Consider the following 5,619-nt stretch of genomic DNA (forward strand, 5'->3'; position numbering starts at 1 on the left):
ACACAACTTTATGCACATCTTCCGCAGTAAAAGGAGCCATCAACATATTGTTCATCTGATCAGTCACTTTACTATGAACTTTTTCTAACAATACTGGATCTGTTTGATTAACTTCCGAAGAGAACAGATTAGAGAAGTAATTCTGGACATGCGGATTTAAAGATGAATGGCATCCTATTCCTGTACAGGATTTCTTCCTTTCCTTCACGTTTCACAGGAAAACAAAAAAGAGGTCCGAAAAACTTCCTGGCGCGAACGACGCGCGCGTCGGCAGCTGTTCCCTCGCATTTTTTTTCTCGCTCCCGCCGCTCACCCGCGTCGAAATAGAGAGAGGGGGGAAAAGAAACAAAACCGAACCATATCCATCCATCCCCTCGTCTGACACAGAACGCCACAGCTCCTACTTGAAGACCGATCGGCGGCGAGGACGGCAGCAGATGGCAGAGCGATGCGGCCACATCCGGACGGCGAGCAGCAACCATCGGCAAGCTGGAGAGCATCTACCGCCGACCAGCCGGCCTTCAAGCTCCAGCGGCATCCATCTGCCGCAGATCTCTTCAGGTATGGATCCATCTTGCTTTCTCTTCTCGTATTCAGATCTGGTGCTAATGGAGAATTAATCCAGTATAGTTTGGTGTACGAGATGCCCATAGAAATTCCCCGTATTTGATTCCCTAGTCCAGCCCCAATCCCTAATCTTTTTCTTTGAGGAAAGGGCCTAAAAAATTAGACGCTCTAATTAGAATCAGCATCACGTTGCCCAATCTGCAGTGAATTGTAAAGAACAATGCTGGAGCGAGCCCGTGAGTGGAACCTGGGCAAGACTAACTTTAACTCACTGTGAGCTGCCATTTGCCCGTGGAAATATTGCTTCTGACCCATACATAATCCCATTGCTACTCGCTGCATATATATAACCTATACATCTTAATAATGTAACAAGTAACAATTCATATTTTACCATCTCACTAGTCCCATTATTTGTCTTAATAATTAATTTCTTGCCCCACTAATAGTACAATTTAGTTTCTTCAGATGGATGATCAAGGCAGGATGATAGACTTTGGAAGTCAAGGACTTGATGACCATGAATTCAGTCAAAGGACTACAATACCACATCCAAATATTGGTCACCATCAGGACAGTGGTTGCTGTCCGTGCTAGAAGCTGTTGGAGGGGGTCCTTCTTTGGTTAGCTAACCACAAACAGAAGATGAGATATATGCGTATGCTGTGTATTTTGATCTCCATAATCGGTTGATATATATAGAGGAGAGATGCCTACAGCCATGTGTGTAACGGCTAGTTGCTTCAAGGCAACGGCTAGTTGCTTCAAAGTAAAATATTATTTCTTTATGTTTCCTATGTGTGTTCCCATCCGGTGAACCAAACGGCATTCAATTTTCTTTTCCTATGGTTGAGCACTTCATAGGATTTAGGATGCATGCACCTCATTTTCTATACTTTTCCTATTCCTACGTAATTCCTATCCTATGAACCAAAGATAGCCCCAGTATATAGTTTAACCAGCCATTAGATTATTGTCACTATAGTATGTACATGGTGCTCCCTCCTCTCTTTATTTTTTTTCTTTGCACAGTAGGTAGTCTTTTAAGTCATAATTTTTTACGGGAAAAACTTTTGATCTATGCATCATCTGTCATGGCAGTACAAGAAACATCATAGTTTGACTATGTTTATAAAAAATACCATCACCCACCATACATATCATTAGATCAATCATGTAGTATATTTTTCATATTGTATTTATTTGATATTGTAGGTGTTGACATTTTTAATAGAAACTTCACAAAAGTTGACTTAAGACATAATTAATATGCGGAGCAAAAGTAAGCAGAGGGAGTACCATAGACACAACATGTTGGGTGCTACACATGGAGTAGAGGGAATATGCTCATGTCAATCGAGAAGTAGTATTTGTTTACCTGATTAGAAATTATATTATGTAGATTTTGATTAAAATGATCATGTAGAGGACAAACAAGATAAGCATGATTTCAATTTCCAACCAACTAATACACTATCCTCCCCTACATGTGGCATACAATATATATACAATCTGGACTATACGGTTGTTATCCATCATCTTTGTAAGTAATGCTGAATTGTCTAAGAACATCTAGATGGTCAAGATATACAAATGTCAAATAAGGAGAACAATAATTCAATAATTTAGCAAATTAATGTACCACATACGACATTTTAAAAAGAAAGTACTATGTATGACACGCTCAACGTTTGGTCTAGAATGTTTCAAGACAGGTACCTGAAGTTGCAATGATATTGTTCAATGTAAACATTTAAGTCCACATATGGGATAGTCAAAGTAAAAAAATGCACTTGAGACATGCTAAATAGTTAGGACTTTTTAAGATGAGCGATAAAAACTTGCAACATAATACAACAATTATTTCATCTTAAAAATAGAATTTGATTAGTTCAAATCTTTATTTGTCTATATTCATATTATATGCTATTTTTCTCATCAAGATCGAATAAAATTATCTGAGCTTATTAATAATGGTTCCAATGTTTTAGTGATTATGTGTCTAGGATCTATAGGTGAGGAGATTAACAATATGTAGCTTGAATTGTGTAAGGAAGAGGCAGCTATGGTAGGGGCTAGTAAGTCGCACCATATTCCTCCTTATTATAGCTTTGCTGCTAGTCCTTACAGTGATTTCCGCTTTTTGATATCCTACTCGAGTTGAAGCCCCGCGTCTTTGCTTGAGGCTTTCATGTCGACAAAAAACGCTTCATTCAAGCTCCACGAGCGTGTGAGTTAGCACCTGGTAACAATTGTTTTGTTAAAAAATTAAAACATAAAATAACTAATAGTTTTTGTTCGAAAAGTGAAATATGATGTTGTGTTTTGATTTATAAGAAAATTGAACTAATATAAAGAAGCCAAGTGTTCAATTGTTAATTCTCTACTCTATTTTTATAGCTCATCACTTGTGACACAATTTATGAAATAAAATATAGTTGTCATAGTAACGCAACAATGAAAACAGTTAACCCAAGCCACGCATTTTTCTATGATATAAGTACAAAGTACAATAAAACAGGCCAGAAAAATTAAAGTAAATTCATTTGGCAGAAGAGCGTTCAAACTACAACAATATAAACACAAAAGTGTCGCTGCAAATAAAACAAAAAAAGTGAAACAAGAAGAAAAACATTAAATTAAACTTTTGGGGAGAACATTTAATTTTCAGTCTCTCAAATTGTGGTTCGGGTTCAGGTTTAAATTTGTTCCATTCTAAGTCAATGTTGTAACTCTACGCTTATATGTTACTCCTATTAGATTTTTGAAAACTTTTAGTTCGTTTCTTTTCTACCTCGGGTGGACAAAATACAACAAAAAATCGGGTTGCATTTGATACATCGATGCATGAGACACGTTCTCAAGATTCTAGCAGGTTTGGTTTGTTTTCTCTCGGTGGTAGTGAACTCTAGTTATAAGGAGGCTATCCTCCCCTTCTTTCTCTCTCTTTCTCCTTTTCATTGCGAGCTCCTTTATTTTCCCGACTCCCCTCTCCTCTTCCTTCGGTGGCGGTGTCACTTGGAGCGGGGATGGGAAAGGAGCTCGGTTGCTCTTGTAGGTAGTAGGAGTGGCATAGTTTGGGCCTTAGTGCCGGCTGTCAGCTTTGTGCTGGTGTGTGGCCTTATGCCGTTGTCATGCGAGAAGCCACCAGCTGCCCACCCATCTCTGCTTGTGAGCAGCACCTCGTGGTCACCAGCGTCGCCATCCCTAGATCCTCCACTACAAAGGCAAGGGGACAGGGCAGATGTGGTTGTTGGGGAATGTTGCATGGAAAACAAAAAAAATCTACGCACACGCAAGATCTATCCATGGAGATGGATAGCAACGGAGGGGAGAGTGTGTCTACGTACCCTCGTAGACCGTGAGCGGAAGCGTTTAGTAATGTGGTTGATGTATTTGAACTTCTTTGCGATCCAACCGATCGAGTACCGAACATACGGCACCTCCGCGTTCAGGACACGATCAGTTCGATGACGTCCTTGCCTTCTTGATCCAGCAAGACGGCGAAGTAGTGGATGAGTTCCGGCAGCGCGACGGCGTGGTGACGGTGATGGTGAAGCTATCTCCGCAGGGCATCACCTAAGCACTACGAAAATATGACAGAGGGACTAAACCGTGGAGGGGGGCGCCGCACACGGCTAAAAGATTGTCGTGGTTAGGGGGGGGGGGGGAGGGAGGAGCAGCCAAGGAGGCGCCCCAAGTAGGTCGAATCCTACTTGGGGTCCTCCCCTAGCCACCCCCCTTTCCTTTCTAGGTGAGCGGGGAAAGGCAGGGGAGGGTGGCGCCCCCCTTCCTTTCTCCCATGTGGAGGGGAAGGCAGGAGGGGCCACCCCTCCCCCTTTCCTTCCTAGGGCAGGCGGCCAGGGAGAGGGGCTCTCAACCCCCTTGTGGGCTGGTCTGTCCCCCCCTTGGCCCATTAGGCCCATACACCTACCGGGGGTGTCCGGAACCCCTTCCGGTGACCCGATGACTACCCGGTGCACTCCGAAACTCTTCCGGTGTTCGAATATCGGATATCATCATCCTATATATCAATCTTTACCTCCGGACCATTCCGGAGCTCCTCATCATGTCTGTGATCTCATCCGGCACCCCGAACAACATTCGGTCACCAAATCATATAACTCATATAACATTATATCGTCAAAGAACGTTAAGCGTGCGGACCCTACGGGTTCGAGAACTATGTAGACATGACCAAGACACCTCTCTGGTCAATAACCAATAGCGAAACTTGGATGCCCATATTGGTTCATACATATTCTACGAAGATCTTTATCGGTCGAACCTTATGACAACATACGTAATTCCCTTTGTCCATCGGTATGTTACTTGCCCGAGACTCGATCGTCGGTATCTTCATACCTAGTTCAATCTTGTTACCCGCAAGTCTCTTTACTCGTTCCGCAATACATCATCTTGCAACTAACTCCTTAGTCACTTTGCTTGCAAGGCTTCTTATGATGTGTATTACCGAGAGGGCCCAGAGATACTTCTCCGATACTCGGAGTGACAAATCCTAATCTCGATCTATGCCAACTCAACAAACACCTTCGAAGATACCTATAGAGCATCTTTATGATCACCTAGTTACGTTGTGACGTTTGATAGCACACAAGGTATTCCTCCGGTATCCGGGAGTTGCATAATCTCATAGTCGAAGGAATATGTATTTGACATTAAGAAAGCAATAGCAATAAACTGAACGATCAATATGCTAAGCTAACGGATGGGTCTTGTCCATCACATCATTCTCCTAATGATGTGATTCCGTTATCAAATGACAACACATGTCTATGGTTAGGAAACTTTAACCATCTTTGATCAACAAGCTAGTCTAGTAGAGGCTTACTAGGGACACGGTATTTGTTTATGTATTCACACATGTATTTAAGTTTCCAATCACTACAATTCTAGCATGAATAATAAACCTTTATCATGAATAACGAAATATAAAATACTCCCTCCGTCTCGGTCTATAAGTCATTCGCGTAGTTCTAGGTCATTGATTTGAGGAATTAAATATGTGTTTATGTCATGAAAAGTATATCA

The 5,619-nt window shown here is 41.7% G+C and overlaps 1 long non-coding RNA gene across 1 annotated transcript; it reads left to right on the plus strand.

The window, feature by feature from the left end:
* The first annotated feature begins 265 nt into the window (after nt 1-265).
* LOC120976105 (uncharacterized) lies at nt 266-1,355 on the plus strand. Its single transcript, XR_005771394.2, has 2 exons — nt 266-561; nt 1,036-1,355. It is a non-coding gene; the product is annotated as an uncharacterized lncRNA (long non-coding RNA).
* Nucleotides 1,356-5,619: the final 4,264 nt, after the last annotated feature.

Source organism: Aegilops tauschii, chromosome 3 (assembly GCF_002575655.3).
Source record: "Aegilops tauschii subsp. strangulata cultivar AL8/78 chromosome 3, Aet v6.0, whole genome shotgun sequence".
Classification (NCBI taxonomy): Eukaryota; Viridiplantae; Streptophyta; class Magnoliopsida; order Poales; family Poaceae; genus Aegilops; species Aegilops tauschii.